This window comes from Chiloscyllium punctatum, chromosome 2, assembly GCF_047496795.1.
Source record: "Chiloscyllium punctatum isolate Juve2018m chromosome 2, sChiPun1.3, whole genome shotgun sequence".
NCBI lineage: Eukaryota > Metazoa > Chordata > Chondrichthyes > Orectolobiformes > Hemiscylliidae > Chiloscyllium > Chiloscyllium punctatum.
This window is the reverse complement of record NC_092740.1, coordinates 43,736,204-43,754,296: the sequence shown is the minus strand read 5'-3', so window position 1 is coordinate 43,754,296 and position 18,093 is coordinate 43,736,204.

Genomic DNA, 18,093 nt, shown 5'->3' with positions numbered 1-18,093 from the left:
TAAGTTTGGTGTTGGCATTACAACATTTCAGTGTTTATGTTACCAGCAATGCACCTGAGACAATCGTATACACTGATCATAACCCCTTGATACTTGTGGAAAAAAATTAAGAACAAAGATACAAGACTGTTTAGATGGAGCTTGTTGTTGCAGCCATTCGATGTGGTAGGTCACAAAAACGTGATTGCCGATGTGTTATCAAGACTGGAATGAGATACGGAGGTGTTCGGTGGTGGTGTACCGCGGCCTGAATTTGCATGTGGTTGTGCATGTTTGCATGTTTACAGTTAGTATAATGTATACATATGTTTAGACTACTAACTGGGTTTCAAATGGTTAAAAATGAAGCCATCTTTTGGTATTGATGGTTCTTTTTTTTTGAGGGGGGAGGTATCTTAGCTATCTTATTCACTGTACACTGACCAAAACAAATTGCAAAGTTATGTTCTGGGGCTGCCTTCTTAAGAATGTTTTGAGTGGTCTGGCCTAGTCCATAACAACTGGGAGTATTTTCCTTAGAGCGTCGGAGGCTGAAGGGTGATCTTATAGAAGTTTATAAAATCATAGGGACATGGATAAGATAATAGATAAAGTCTTTTTCTCAAGGTTGGGGAGTCCAAAACTAGAGGGCATATGTTTAAGGTGAGAGGGGAAGGATGTAAAAGGGACCCAAGGGACAACTTTTTCATGCAGAGGGTGGTGCGTGTATGGAATGAGCTTCCAGAGGAAGTGGTGGAGGCTGGTACAATTACAGCATTGAAAAGGCATCTGGATGGGCATATGAATAGGAAGGGTTTAGACAAATATGGGCCAAGTGCTGGCAAATGGGACTAGATTAGGTTGGGATAACTGGTCAGTATGGACAAGTTGGACTGAAGGGTCTGTTTCCATGCTGTACATCTCTCTGACTCTAAAGTCTGTCTACAATAAAAAAAATCCAACCCAGCCAAATTCCACCCCATGAAACTCTCCATCATCAGTAAGGTGATGGAAGGTGTCATCAACCATACTATCAAGCAGCACCTGCTCAGCAATAACCTGTGCAGTGACACCCAGTTTGGGTTTCGCCAGGACCACTCAGCTCCTGACCTCATCACTACTTTGGTTCAAACATGAACAAAACAGGAAAACGGATTGAATTCCAGAAGTGAGAATGACAGCCCTTGACGTCAAGGCCACATTTGATTGAGGATGGCATCAAGGAGAACTAGCAAAATTGGAGTCAAGGGAATCGGGGACGAAATCTCTCCACTGGTTGGAGTCACACCTAGCACAAAGGAAGATTATTGCTGTTGGAAGTCTGTCATTTCAGCTCTAGGTATCTCTGAGGGAGTTTCTCATTGCACTGTCCTAAGCTCAACTATCTTCAGCTGCTTCATCAATGACCTTCCCTGCATCTTAAGGTCAGAAGTGGGATGCTTGCTGATGATTGCACAATATTCAGTGGTGTTTGCATCCCCTCAGATACTGAAGCAAGCCATATCCCATTGTAGGAAGATCTGACAATATCGACTGATATTGTGCTGGTAAGTGACAAGTGACATTCATGCCACACAAATGCTCAGGTAATGACCATCTCCAACAAGAGAGATCTAACTATTGCCCCTATTCAATACCATTACCATCACAGAATCCCCCAACATCTTTGGGGTGACCATTGACCAGAAATTGAATTGGACCAGGAATATAAACACAAGAGTCTAGAGTCTAGGAATATATGGTGAGTAACTCGTCTCCTGAATCCCAAAGCCTGTCCACAATCTACAAGACACAATCTAGGGATGTGATGGAAGGGCTTTTGTCTGAAACATCAACTCTCCTGCTCCTTGAATGCTTCCTGACCTGCTGTGCTTTTCCAGCACCACCTTCTCGACTGGGATACTTCCCATCTGTCCAGATGGGTGCAGCTCCAAAAGCACTCAAGAAGCCTGACACCACCAGGACAAGTCTGCCTGTGTGATTGGCACCACATCTACAGACATTCAATAACTTTCTCTACTTGCCAGCTTAACATGCCACTCTGATACCTCCCATTTACTCTATCTCTGATACCATACTCAAGTCTCACCAAAACTCATCATCCACCACTCTCAACACCTTCCCTTGCTCACTGTCCCCCAGCCTAATCCCCAAAGCCACAAACCCTACATGTCGTCTATTCTGCCAAATGACTCACTCAGGAGACAACCACACCCATACCAAAAGGAACAACCATCTACTTTCATCTCCCTAAGTACCCAGCCCTCACTCATTCCAGTGAGAAAGCAGCACACAGTAAGGCGCAAGGACTCAGGATGGGGATGATCTGCTTGACATTCAGCTCCCTTCCCTTGTGTGGAGATCGTCATGAATCTAACCATCCCAAGTAGCTGATGGACTATTTCCAAGCCTCAGTAGTGGTTATGAAGGCTGCCATTGACTTACTGTATCTGGGACTGGAGTGAAGATTATTTCCCTTGAATTCACTGAGGCCTGCTGACAACCACCAAACATTATCTGCCTTTGTGTTTGTGCAAAACAGCAAGGCAAGACAGAAGTAATATGAGAGTGGTAAAAGATTAGATTAGGTTCCCTACAGTATGGAACCAGGCCCTTCAGCCAAACAAGTATCTCGACTGAAGAGGCAAAGTTAAAAAAAGGGAAGGCGATGCAGGTCAGGGATTTTGGGAACTTCCAGATAGAGTCAGTGTGGGTGAATGCTATAACAGCAACAAAGAGCCCAGAGCATCGGTCTGGTTCAGTCAATGAACTGGGAGCAAGTCCCTGAGTGCACAGTGTCCTTGTGGCTGCAGTACAATGATAGTTGCTAGTGCAACCTGAAGTAAACATTGAAGTGCAGAACCATTCTGTCCATGGATAGCAGAGATGCCGTGAGGGTTGTTAGAGGCTGGTACACATCAGGTGCCAATGTTTGTGGATGTGGCATACACATGGCCAATGCCCATGGCTCATACCTTGAGATGCTGGTTCCCAGTGTCCAACATGGAGATCGTTTGGAGAAGCTAAATCCATCAGGTACACGTTCTGGTTTCCATGTTGAATTTTGTCAATGTCTAATTTGTTTGGCAGGTTTGGTAAGATAGAAAGCTGCGTATTAGTGAGGTGAGTTGGACCAGCAACAAGGCATTTAACAAACAAGAATCTCCTTAATTGGCAACTCGCTGCTGCCCTGTGAGAAACTCATGACATAGCTCATGAAAAACGTAAAATTGGCAAGAGTTACTCCCAATGTTGAGATCCACCTCATCAGATGTCTTGTCTGATCCCATCACACACCTCAAACTGGCCCATTGTTGCTTAAATAGGATCAGCTCTTTACTTGACCATTCTACTCCCTCATTAATATCTTAGTATGTTTTGTCGCTTACTTTATTTATGTGAACTATATCACATTCAATTTGGTGTTGCCTGCAAATGATGGAATTATCCTTCCAATTCCTGATTAAAGGTTGTTAATGCAAATTGTGAAAAACAGTGATTCCAAAAACTGATCCTTGTGGAAAACAATTCCCAGCCAGTCTAAGTAACTGCCCTTCACCCCTGCACTCTGCTTTCTGCTTTAGTCACAAACTTAGAATCTAGGCCTTAGAATTACATAATATACAGAAAGAACATAACTGTCATGTACTTCTGAAAGTAGACTGTGAACATGATTACTTATTTAACATCAAAATTATTTATTGAAATTTCAAATGTCACTGAACATTACTCTATGCTTCTATTATGCAATGCCATCTATAATAGATACTTTGGGTGCACAGCTGTAACTGTTGTAACACGTGCTTCAATAAATTTTTAATACATATTTCAAGAAAGAGAAAGAATGCTTTTCCATTTCACTGCTTGTGGGAATTAAATGTCAGCCAGGGCATTGGGTTTTTGCAATGTTTTACTGAAAGTTCTGTGAAAGGAAGGATCAGAAAACTGATTTCATTCTCATTCATCCTTTGAAGATTCTCCAATTCAAACACCCCTGCAGGTTGGAGATTGTGATGAGTGGTCAAGCCCCAGGGGTTACACCCAGCATGGAGAACATGACACCACATTTATGCTTCTTTCTCACTACACAGTCCCGCTTGGGGCCCAGGGAACCAATTACCTCAGCCTCTTGCTCCAACATCTCCGTCCATCAACATTTCGGGGAGAGTGTAATGTCCCTCTGTGGCTGGGCTGGGAGGAGGTGGAACGTTTAATCAGGCGGGATGGTGCAGGGTGAACACTGTGATGACTTGGTTCTTCCTCCCTTCACTCTGATTAAGTTAGGGACAGGAAGGATCAAGACAGCCTTCCCACCCACTTAGGGCCTTCAGCCCACAGCCACTGTACCATTGTAGCATGGTCTCTTCCTTCGAGGGCCCTGTCCAACAGAGTGACATGTGGGCATCAAGGATTGCCCATGAGGGAAGACCCTCACTTCACTTCAATGCCTCTTTCCTCCCCTTGCCCTCTTGAAGAGGCTGAGGACTCCTGAACAAAAAGATAAACGTCTGATTAGTGCAAAATCGGGTCCACCTTTTTTTTAATTCACTCATCGGACATGGGCATTGCTAGTTGGCCAGCATTTATTGTCCATCCCGAGCTGCCTTTGAACTGAATGGCATACCAGGCCATTTCAGAGGGCAGTTCGGAGTCAACCACATTGCTGTGGGTCTGGAGTCACATGTAGTCCAGGCCAGGTGAGGATGGCAGATTTCCTTCCCTGAAGTGAGCCAGATAGATTTTTCTGACAACCAGCAATGGTTTCAATATTATCAGTAGGTTCTTAACTGTAGACTTTTTTTGTTGGATTCAGATTCCACCATCTGCCATGGCTGGATTCAAACCCAGCTCCCCAGAACATTCCTTAGGTCTCTGGATTTATAGTCTAGCGATAACATCACGGCATCATTTCCTCCCCAGTAGCATGACTACAGAAGGGTTCCCTCCAGCTCTGCAGCCGATGGACGGACCAACTGCTGAAATCTTTAAGCACTGCCACTTCTGTGGGTTTGTAAGTGGGTGCATGATACGACTATGTGAGTGAGCAAATTGATCATACTGTGTTTCTCCATTTGTGTTCTAATATCCTAAGGGATGCTTATTCATTCTAGTGATCCTAAGAGATCACAGACAACTGATAAAAGGTATTTTAAATTTAAAAGATTGATGGCAATACAGATGCCTGGAGAGGGTCTATGGATGATTTTGTTCATCAAACCACTCTGCTCCAATTGCTTTCCTCTTTTGTCTATCTTACTGGGATTGCCCTCACTTAGTTCTTTTAATTTTTATCTAAAATGGTTTTTCTTTCTGCTCCTCCATGTAGCATTCTAAATATATAGATAAGCTGCACAGCTGGGCAGAAAGGTGGCAAATGGAGTTCAATGTGGGTAAGTGTAAGGTGATTCACTTTGGTATGAGTAACAAAAAGATGGGGTACTGGGCTATTGGTCGGATACTTGGTAGTGTGGATGAGCAGAGGGATCTTGGTGTCCATGTACACAAATCTCTGAAAGTTGCCACCCAGGTAAATAGTGCGGTGAAGAAGGCATATGGCGTACTGGCTTTTATTGGTAGAGGAATTGAGTTCCGGAGTCCTGTGGTCATGTTGCAGTTGTATAGGACTCTGGTGCGGCCGCATCTGGAATATTGTGTGCAGTTTTGGTCGCCATACTATAGGAAGGATGTGGAGGCACTGGAGGTTTACCAGGATGTTGCCTGTATGGTAGGAAGATCGTATGAGGAAAGGCTGAGGCACTTGGGGCTGTTTTCATTGGAGAAAAGAAGGTTTAGGGGTGACTTGATAGAGGTGTACAAGATGATTAGGGGTTTAGATAGGGTTGACCATAACCTTTTTCCACGTATGGAGTCAGCTATTACAAGGGGGCATAGCTTTAAATTATAGAGTGGTAGGTATAGGACAGATGTTAAAGGTACATCAGCGAGTCGTGAGTTCATGGAATGCCCTGCCAGTAGCAGTGGTGGACTCTCCCTCTTTATGGGCATTTAAACGGGCATTGGATAGGCATATGGAGGATAGTGGGCTAGTGAAGGTTAGGTGGGCTTGGATTGGCGCAACATCGAGGCCCAAAGGGCCTGTACTGCGCTGTATTTTTCTATGTTCTATGTTCTATGTTCTATGTTGCCTCCTATATCTGATCTATTAGCTGTGCTATGACAATATCCACTTAATTCTAATACTAATTCAGATGTTTCCACTACCTCTCGTAACTTCTTCACAGGTTTTGTTGTCAAACTGCTGATACTTTTCCAATTTTGATGAGTGGCACTTTCCTGCTATAATTTACTGCTACTTTTTTTTACCATTATCACAGCTAAACCAGACCTTTAACACTCTTGGCATCTTGTTCATCCCCAAATTGAGTTTTTGGACCCATCATTACACTATTACAAAGATCCCTTACTTCCGCCTCAGAGTGACTGCCCCTGACACCAATCAAACTTGACAAATGTTTCCAATGGGAGATGAAATATTGGTGTTGTAGGCTTTGTGAGGTGAACCCCTGAAAGCACAATGTGATGGTCCATGCAAAGTAGCATGGGAGTTAGTCAGATAAATATTCCTAATTGTAGAAAGAAGAGTAAACATAAACATGTTGAGAAGGTATCATCGTAAGAAACAGGATAATGTCCACCTAGGAGGACAAGGGCACTTGGTTCTCTGGGAATACCACCACCTGCAAGTCCTCCTTACCAAAAATAAAATCATTGAGAATTGGGGAAAATTCCCCACTGATTGGGGTCATACCTCACACAAATGGAATGGAATGAAATGGAATGGAATGGCAAGAGCTGCTGGAAATTGATCCTTGGACATCACAAGTTTCTCAGGCTTGACCAATGTCCTTTCCTCCATCATAAGGTCAGAGATAGGAATGACCCACTAATGACTTTACAATCTTTACCATTATTCATGACTCCTCAGATACTGAATAACTTCATGTCCAACTGCAGTGCATCTAGGCTTGGGCTGGAAAGTGGAAAGTAATTTGTGTAATAAGTGCCAGTTAATTACCTTTTCCAACAAGAGAGAATCTAACATTCAGTGTTACCATTGGCATTAGCATTAGGTGTGCTAATTACTGTATAGTGATAGTGAATACAAGAACAGGTCAATGGAAGGGAAATCTGTAGCAATACCTCACCTCTTGACTCCCCAGGAAGGGACAAATCAGGAGTGAATGGAATACTGTCCACTCACTGAGTGAGTTCGCCTCCAATAACACTCAGGAAGGTCAACACAATCAGGGAAAGACAACAATCCACCACTTTAAGCATTCATTTCTTGCAGCACAAATTTACAACGACAGCAGTATGTACAACAGATGCTCTGTAGAACTCCACAACACCTTCCAAGCCAATTACCAAGAAAGACAAGGGCAGCAGAGATGTGGGAACATTACCATCTTCAAATATCCCTCCATGCTGCACACCACCCTGACGTGGAACTGTACCATCATTTCCTTACTATCACAGGGTTAAAGCCCTGTCGTGCCCTATTTACAACCTTACCGGTGTACCTATACCATATAGACTGTTACGGTTCAAGAAAGCAGCTAACCATCATCTTCTTAAGGACAATTGTGGAATAATCATTAACCAGAAGACATAAATTTAAAGTAAGGGGCAGGAGGTTCAGAGTGGATTTAAGTAAAGTAATTTTGGCCCAGTGGGTGAAATAGAACTCACTGCCTGAAAGAATGGGAGAGATGGGAACCATCACAACACAAGAAGTATTCAGACGAACAGTTGAAAGATTGCATACAAAACTGCAGGTAAGGTGCTTGGAAGCTGGGCTAGGATTGATAGGTACCTGATGACTGGTGCAGATATAATGGGCTAAAGGGCCTCTTTCTGTGTTATAATAGCCTGACTTTTGACTTAATCCCTGTCTTTTCCCTTCACTGCTTGATCACGTAGCATTGCCCCTTGAGAAGGGCACTGTTTGTCACTGGCCACTCAGATGTTTCTTTTCTTCCTATATATATATAATATATCCCCAATTTCAGTGTGAAAGCAGACTGTTTAGCCCATCGAGTCCACACTGACCCTCCAAAGAGCATTATACCCAATCCCACCCCCTACCCTCTAACCCTGCTTTTCCTGTGGCTAATCCTTCTAACCTACACAGCCCTAGACACTATGGATGTTTTAGCATGGCCAATCCACCTAACCTGCACACTTTTGGACATCAGCCATCACCCTTGAGCTCATAGACCTATATTAGGACCTAGTCTGCCAATACCTCAAATTTAAAACTCTCCTTGATCTGTTAATTTTTTTTATGCCATGACTTGTCTATCTCTGTAACAGTAGAAAAATGTGACACCCCGATGAAGGGCTTATGCCTGAAATGTCAACTCTCCTGCTCCTCAGATGCTGCCTGTTTTTCCAGTGCCACACTTTCAACTCTGACTATCCAGCATCTGCAGTCCTCACTTTATCCTATCTCTGTAACCATGATACCTGAGCCATCCAGCATTGATTCCCTGCAATTTCTTTCCTAAATTTCCCTGTTTCTCCATCTCATTCTATCCTCCTAAAGTCACTTCCACCCCTTAATTCTTTGACTGAGGTAACAAAGTAGGCAAATCCAGGTAGTTTTAATTTATTCATTGGATGAGGGTATTGCTGGTAAGCCCAGCCTTTGTTGCGCACAGGGCAGTTAAGAGTCAACCATATTGATGTAGGTCTGGAGTCACATGTTGGCCAGACCAGGTAAGGGTGGCAGTTTCTTTCCCTCAAGGACATTAGTGAACCAGATGTGTTTTTTTCCTGACAATCAGTAATGATTGGTCATCATTAGACTTTCATGATCATCATTAGACTTTTAATTCCAGACATTTATTGAATTTAAATTCCACCATCTGCTGTGGCAGGATTAAAACCCAGGAATCCTGATGAAGAGCTTTTGCCCGAAACATCGATTTTCCTGCTCTTTGGATGCTGCCTGACCTGCTGTGCTTTTCTAGTACCACACTCTCGACTCTAATCTCCAGCATCTGCAGTCCTCACTTTCGCCTCTGGAATTACAGTCCAACAATAATACCACTAGGCCATTGCCTCCCCAGTGAATTAAATATATTTGGTCTTTCAGAAAGCCTTCAACAAAGGGTTACATAAAAAAGATTACTAGGAAGAATGGAAGTCAAAGGAATTAAAATGGAAGTGGTAATATAGGTGTAAAATTGAATCAGCAACAGGAAGCAAAGGGTGACCGTGGAAAGATATTTTCCAGATTGAGGTAGTTTGCAATGGTGTCCTTTAAGGGTCAGTTTAACATCATATTCTTTTCAAGTTAATACATAACCTTGATTTGGATGTGGGGAATTACTTTTATGAAGCTTGCAGTTGATAGGAAACATGGCAAAATATCAGGTAATGGGATAGTCTTCCACCTTTTAAGAGGATGGTTTGTGACATGCTGGTCAACTCTTGTATTAATCCCTCCTGCAAATGCCCAGAGTCCCAGCCTGAAGTGGCAATCTCTGCCTCATTTTTTTGTTTGAGATGATATTCAATCCAGTGTGTTCTGTTTTCTCTGGGCTCTCTTAGCTAGTTGAGATTTTTATTTCAGCTCTTTGAAGAAGTCCTTTGTGTGATGTGAACATCACTGGCTAGACCAGCATTTTACCACCGTTCCCTATTCACCCTTGAGAAGGAAGTGGTGAACTATCTTCTTGCTCTTCCATGACTTGCCTGTTCTACTTCCAGGCAGCTTCCAGACTTCATGGGCATCAGCTACTATCGCCTACTTCTCAGTGTCAATGACTGCCATCTTCATACCTCATTTGTATGTGTTCTCAGGCATGGGCAAGTCTGCTACTGAAGGTGTTCCTTGACTTGGAATGCTAGTGTTAAAATTGTCACCATAGAGCAACGGTCTGGTGAAGATTTATCTTTATCGTGATGACAAGAGAGCAAGGCTGGGCAGCATTCTGGTATGTAAGTAGACACCCTTTGTAAATAATGTGAAGTCATATGACAGCAGCAAATAGAAGGATATGTCAAGAGTGTTAGGGCTAGACCGTAATTCTGTTTGATTCCACTGTGTGCCTCACTGGGTAAAAGGTCCAATGTTGCCCTGATTGCATGGTTCGTATTACACATTATGTTGTCATGGAAATATGAGGTCGCCTTGAACAGCTTCAGAGGGCAGCCAAGTTTCTTCAACAGTTTAAAAAGACCAGCACTGCTCATATGATCATGTACTTTAGCCAGACTGCTGAAGGCAATGTGTAATGGTTTCTCTTGCAGCTGTCAGACTGAAATGATCATGTCAATTGTAAATCTCCCACTTCTGAAACGACACAGAGATCTGGGATAGATACATTTAACCAGGATCTGCAATCTGACAAAGGAAACATTGGCACTGGTCGCAATTTTTGCATCACGCATATTCTAGGTCAATGATGTCCCTGCTATAGAGACAGAGAGGTTTATGCAGGTGCTGATTCTAAAGAAAGGTTAGCAGACTCAAAAGATTAACTCTGTCTTCTCTCCACGCATGCTGCCATACCTGCTGAATTTCTCCAGTAATTTCTGTTTTTCTTTGTTTCAGATCTCCAGCATTTTTTAGTTCTTAGTTTTAGCCATCACGGCGAAGCTACCCTCAAAGCAGTCAGCGTGTTTCTGCTTGTTTTCATATGTTGCAACTGGGTATAGTAGACAGGTGGTTTTGCTTTCCCACTCTGTCTGGAGATGTCAGAGTGTGCCTTTTACCTGAATTGAAGAATGGTTGGTTTTTATCTGGTTCAGTAATATAGCCAGCAGCAAACTGAGGGCAGTACTTCTGTTTTGAATGAAAAACATCAAGGGTTACATTCTAATTGTGAAGTACACCATGGCGTATTCTATATGCAGTTTGCAGATGAAATAAAACTAGGTAAAATAGCAGGGGGTAGTTATAGGCTTCAAGAAGAAATGGACAGAAGCATGGCAGATGCTGAGGTGATCTGAGAACAGTTGATGGAGAACAATTATCCTTTCTGGCAAGTTGGTCAGAAACAGGATTGTTCAAAATCATTAGTAAACATCTAAATGGGAGAGGAGATTTTTTTTCCACTCAGAGGTGTCTAGATTTGGAAAGTTCTACTGCAAAGGTGCTTGAGGAACTTAATAGGTTATATATAAAAGTTGGAGATGTTGAACTAAGTGCACATGCTCTATCAAAGAGCCAATATGGACATGAAAGATTTAATGGTCTCCTTCCGTACCATAAGTTCACATGAATCAAATGAATACGTGCAGCTGTTGCTAGGGTCTCAGTGACTGATGGGCTGCTCCTTTTTATGTACTGAGGGATCCTAATACTGATGGATTGCTCAAGTGGTTCTATTTTTTTCAATCTATAATAAAGCACAAATCATTTTTCTGTTTTATGGATGTAAGTATATAAAAGAATACTGTCTATTGCTTTTTAAAAATTGAATGTGTTAAATAAAACATTGCATGGTTGATTCATCACTTTATTTTTTCTCACTTATGAAATTAAAGTTATTAACTCAACAAAATATAACACATGGGCTGCCCAAAGATCATGAAGCAGGGAATGTTTTATTTCATTGGTGTCAGGTGATTACAAGCATGAAAAGCAATTAAAGTTTAAACAAGGAGAAGCATACAGTATGTACGTGGAACAAAGCCTTTTTACATTGGATTGAGAATCATTTGTCCATCTGCTCCTTCTGCCCATGAAGCCTCCTTTCCCCAAAGACAGCTTCTTTTCCCTCAAGAAGTTCAGTTTGACCACTCTGATCGCCCTCCCTTCTCGACACCACCCGCTGGTGGAAGTCCTGCTCATAGTTGCTCAATCTCCCCTGATCCACACACTCCCTCTTACTATCACACTTGGTGCTGGAGCTTCTGGTACACATTTCCTTCAGTGAAATCTATAACTCCACACAGCATACAGTGGCCATTTGCTAAGCAATTGTATATCTATAGGGTCTCCTTTGACATTGCAGCCCTTTTCACATCAACTAACATCAACTTGGCCAAGGAAACACTGGCATCACTACTAGGAAAACCAGGACCACAAACACCAGACAGCATCAACTTCGTCAGCAAAGACAACATCCTCAAGCTAGTGGACCACCCACTTCACATTCAATAACGAAACCTACAAACAAGTCAACAGAACAGCCATGGGATCACCAATATCAGGGCTCATAGTGGAAGCAGTAATTCAGAGACTTGAACAAGTTGCCCTCACATCTATCCAACCCAAACTTTGGGTCTGCTACATAGATGACACTTTCATCATCACAAACGGAACAAATTAGAGGAAACATACAACACCATCAATAATATCCTGACAGGTATAAAATTCACAAAAGAGGAGGAGAACGACAACAGACTCTCATTCCTAGACGTGACAGTTGAACGTACAGTTAACAGAGAGCTTCAAACAAGCATCCACAGAAAAACAAACACACACGGACCAAATACTTTAAAAGCAATCACCCAACACCCACTAACAGAGCTGCATCAAGACATTATTTCAATGAGCTGCAACACATGCAGCACCCAAGAACTACAAACAGCAGAAGAAAAATATCTATACAGCGTTTTCAAGAAAAAATAGGTATCCAATAAACACAATCAGCCGATTCCTCAGAAACAAACCCAAACAAGCAGACACAACGCAACGAGAAACTATAGCCACATTACTTTACATCAAAGACATATCAGAAATGACTTCCAGACTACTTAGACCCCTTGGCATCATGGTAGCCCACAAACCAACCAATGCACTTAAACAGCGACTAATGAACCTAAAGGATCCATTAGATACTACCAGCAAAACTAACATCATTTACAAGATACCATGCAAGAACTGTAAAGACACTACATCAAACAAACTAGCAGGAAACTTGCCACCACGATACATGAACACCAAATGGCCACCAAAAGACACAACCCTCTATCACTAGTTTCCATACATACAGACAAAGAAAGACGCCACTTTGATTGGGACAACACACACATTCTGGGATACCTGAAACAAAAACATGCACAAGTATTGTTATGGGCATGGCATTCTAACCAGAACTCCATGAATAAACACATCAACTTCGATCCCATCTATCTTCCCTTAAAACAAAGAACCGAAAATGACATCACCGACCTGAAGAAACCAAGACCTAGAAATAGAGAGGTGAGACATACCACCAGCGCCTCACCGAAGATTCCCACTGATGATGTTACTTAGTCATGGTGACAAAACATCTGAAAACAAACCTTCCAGCTCAGTGAGCTAACTTACATACCAATTGTATAACTAAAGATTCAATTTTGCTATGATGCTAGAATCATAGTGATAGATTTTCTTTTTGTTTGACTGATAAAGGTTGGAGTGATATGTGACAATTGCTTGAGAAGATGTTTACAGTATCTTATCTGTACTGGTACTTTCTAAGTCTTCAATGATCTGTGGCTGATCACCCACATTGGGCTCTAGGTTAATCAGGTTTCCAGAAGCCATATGGTTGATAAGCATACTGACTGAAACAGTCAGTCTGACGGCAGTGAGATCTGGTCTACACCTATGGACTTGAACAACTTGGCCAAATTTGTATTCAAGATGATGAAAGAGTAGGACACTTCAGCTGGATCGCATCCACGCTGTACTATTTCTTTCTCCTCTTTTTTATTTCTTTCTGTCTTACAGTTTCTTCCCAGCCGCAGCGTGGACCTGGTGAGGCACCCATAGTGGTGTCTCAGTCTGGTTTATCAATGACTTGTGGTAGTTTCCTGGCCCGGTCTCTCAGCAGTTTGTGGCAGTGTCTCAGCGCGGTCTCCCCATTCAGCACGACAATGTGTCAGCTTGGAGTGGAGGTCTCTCAGCGTGTGACCGGGTCCTGCCTGGCATGTTCCTGAGGCAGCAGGAGGAGATCGAGGAAGTGGCAGCTTCAGCAGCAGCAGTGACAGGATTGGGGCCCAACACAGGAAGAGCGAGAGTTGAGGGAAGTCCCCCAGTATCTGCAGCGACAGCATCAAGAACAGGCAGCTCAGGTCTCCCCTAGAGTGAGTTATGCACAGGATCCATCAGTGATTATTGAACTTCTAACTTTATTCCTTTATTTTTCTAGCTTAAACTAAGAAGGTCTTTAATGCTAACTATTACCTTATTTCTACATTTTTCAACTTATTCTATGAATGTTTAACTTTTTAATTCTGTTTCTCTTATTGCTTTGTACCTAAGTTTTTTGTATCTAGGCAACTTTATACCTGAGATAACACCATGTGTGGTGACACGATACACTTTTCACTGTACTTCTGTACTTTTGTTCACGTGACAATAAATTTAAGACACATCGGTAAAATGGTCGAACCTGCTGAATCTGCAAGAAGCAGGAACTGGGCTCTAAGAATGGAATGTATTGAAACTGCATGAACTGTAGCATGAGGAAATTACAGGACAATGGATGCAAGAAGTGAAAACTGAGAAGTTGTTCATTTTGGAAGGGAGCATTATTTAAATTGAGAATACTTGTAGAAAACAGCAACACAAAGGGACTGCAGGGTACTTGTACATGAAACACAGAAAGCTAGCACATGGGTGCAGCAGGTAATCAGGAAGGCCAATGGAATGTTGGCCTTTATTTCAAGGGGGTCAGAGTATAAGAGCAGGGAACGTACTGCAACTGTACAAGGTGCTACTGAGGTCATATCTGGAGTACTGTGGGCAGTTTTGGTCCCCTTATTTAAGAAAATATATTATTTCATTGGAAGTAGTTCAGATATTGTTCACAAGGATAATCTCCAGTATGGAGGGATTATTTTATGAGCAAAGATGAAACAGTTTGAGATTCTACTCACTGGACTGTAGAAAAATGAGGTGTGATCTCATTGAAATTTATAGGGGCTTGACAGGTAAAGGCTGAGAGGATGTTTCCCCTCATGGGACAGTCCAGGACCAGAGGTATAGTCTCAGAATAAAGGGGCATCAATTTAAGACTTCTCTCAAAGGATTATAAGTCTTTAGAACTCCTTTCTATAGAGAGCTGCAGGAGACAGAGTCCTTGTGTATATTTAAGGCTGAGATAGATTCTTGATCAGTAGAGGAATCAAGGGTTATGGGGAAAGGGCAGGAAAGGGTGGCACGGTGGCACACTGGTTAGCACTGCTGCCTCACAGCACCAGAGACCCGGGTTCATTTCCCGCCTCAGGCGACTCTCTGTGTGGAGTTTGCACATTCTCCCCGTGTCTGCGTGGGTTTCCTCCGGATGTTCCGGTTTCCTCCCACAATCCAAAAATGTGCAGGTTAGGTGAATTGGCCATGCTAAATTGCCCGTAGTGTTAGGTGAAGGGGTAAATGTAGGGGAATGGGTCTGGATGGGTTACGCTTCGGCGAGTTGGTGTGGACTTGTTGGGCCAAAGGGCCTGTTTCCATACTGTAAGTAATCTAATCTAAGTGGACTCAGCATGGTCCTATTGAATGGCAGAGCAGGCTTATGAGGCTGAATGGGCCTACTCCAGTTCCTACTGCTTATGGTCCTACGATGTTAGGAACACACAGGTCACTCTGGGATTCCACATTACCATCCAACTCCATTTTACTTGAGCCATCATGCATCACCTGTTCACATTCCATAACTCCTCTGAGTAAGCTGCTCAGATGCCTAGCTTCAAGCAACTTATGTCACTGTGTGACCCATTTTCTGAGGCAACCCTCAAGTATTGATTCAACATAGGGGTGGTCACCTGTGTCCAGATTCCTGATGACTCTGTGAGACCCTCACGTCTAGATCTTATTCTGACTCCTGATATTCTGATTTTGGAGGAATACCTTTGTGCTAATAATGATGTGGACATGCGGATGTTGGACTGGTGTGGACAAAGTTCAGAAGTCATGCGACATCAGGTTATAATCCAATAGGTTTATTTGAAATCACAAGCTTTCGGAGCACTGCTCCTTTGTAAGTTGAAGTGGAGAGAAGCACACAGGCACACAATTTATAGGCTGAGAGATCAAAAGGTAGTGTAAATGGTGTGAATGGAGTGTCAACAGGCTGAATAACAAGTCTCCGCAGGTGATCAAAAGTGTCAGAGGGTGTGAGTAAAGGGTTGAAAGGCATGATGGCAGAGTCTCTCAGCGTAGTTCATGTTGTAGGTTAACCTGAGTGGGTTTGTGATCTATAGTCCTTCTGGAATCTTCTTGGCTTTCTTGCTTCTCTGCAGAAACTTGATGCTTGTATCAATATGCAGGATCTTCATGGAGATCCTCTTCACCTTGAGCCAGCAGTTTGTGGTGTCGATGGGCAGCTGTGAGGTGGAGGTTGAAAGGCCATTCCTTAGATTACATTACAGTGTGGAAACAGGCCCTTTCGGCCCAACAAGTCCACACCGACCCGCCGAAGCGTAACCCACCCATACCCCTACATTTACCCCTTACCTAACACTACAGACAATTTAGCATAACCAATTCACCTGACCTGCACATCTTTGGACTGTGGGAGGAAACCAGAGCACCCAGAGGAAATCCACGCAGACACGGGGAGAATGTGCAAACTCCACACAGTCAAGAACTCCACACAGTCAAGTTAACACTCCAGACTGTTAACCTTAAGATCATTAAATGGTTTCTTCTCAGCATTCACGTAACAATCTTCTTGGATGCTGTCTCAAACACCTGGATTACCTTTCTTGAATGCTCACTGACCTGGTATTCCCATCTGAAGGTGTGATAGTCTACAGGAAGCACTGGATTTCCAAAGAAGAAATAGTATGGAGAAAAGTCTGTGGATGGAGGTGGGGTAATATCATAAGCATAAACCAGCTTTGGAAGGTACTCAGGCCACTTTTGTTAACTCTCAGCAGGCAAGGTGTTTCTGAGTATAGTTGAATCATTCACACTATCGTTACCCTCTGGATGATACAGGGTGGTACGTCAGTGTGAGTTGTAATTTATGGACAATTACAGCTTGTTAAACACCTTAATCATGATATGACTCACCTCATTACCATCCACCTTATCATCCAGCTTCCTATCTTACTGAATGTGTCCAACAAACATGGAGATTGATAACTCATGACATGGAAGTCAGATCTAGTACCCGCTGCCCTCAGCTGGCTGAACTGTCTTGTTCATCAACAAACAGCAGCTCAGAGCACAGGCCACGGCACCAGTCACAATGCACAAACCTTGCAAAGCTCCTGTTGGATCTTGCTCTCAAAGCTCCCCCCACCACCCTAACCACACCCCTCTCCCCCACCCAAACACCCAGCCATTTATCATCAATCTGACACAGAACACCAACACAGATAAACTAACCATGCATTAACACTCTGGCCATAGTTGAGAAATTCCCAAGAAACGTCTGTACATAAAATAATACCTGACATTTCTGTACATTGAGAATTAACACTTCTTGACGTAAAATAATAGCTAAATTCAAAGTAACCCAACGAAAATGCAGCTTTTAACAATTTTTTAAGTAAATGTAGTAGTTCCTGAGGGCAGTAATGAAAAATACTGGCAGCAGACGGAACAAAAACATTAATCTGAGGGGCAAAACTGATAGCAGAATTCTGTGGATGTCTGAACAATGTGGTTTATAGTGAAATTTGTGACAGAATGGTGTGAGAATTCCAGTGAGGCCTATTTCAGCATCGGGAGCAACTTTCTGCAGGTTTTATGCATTGCCAAGTAGTGAGGTAAGTTTCTCACTCGTCAGTGTGAGTTGTCATTTATGGAGAATTACTGCTTGTTAAACACCTTAATCATGATATGACTCACCTCATTACCATTCAGCTTATCATCCAGCTTCCTATCTTACTGAATGTGTCCAACAAACATGGAGATTGATAAATCGTGACATGGAAGTCAGATCTAGTACCCGTTGCCCTCAGCTGGCTGAACCATCTTGTTCATCAACAAATAGCAGCTCAGGGCACGGGCCACGGGCACCAGTCACCCCTCGTCCACTTCCCAACCCCTCAGGATCCACATGGATCCTCTCTGATCCACTTGCAGGGTGCTTAGGAAGCCCAGACTTGTATTTGCTGAACACATTGGCACTGAGCTTTGAAAGAACATTTTGCAAACAGGGACAGGCACCCCCAGATCATGGACTGGATCTGGCTGCA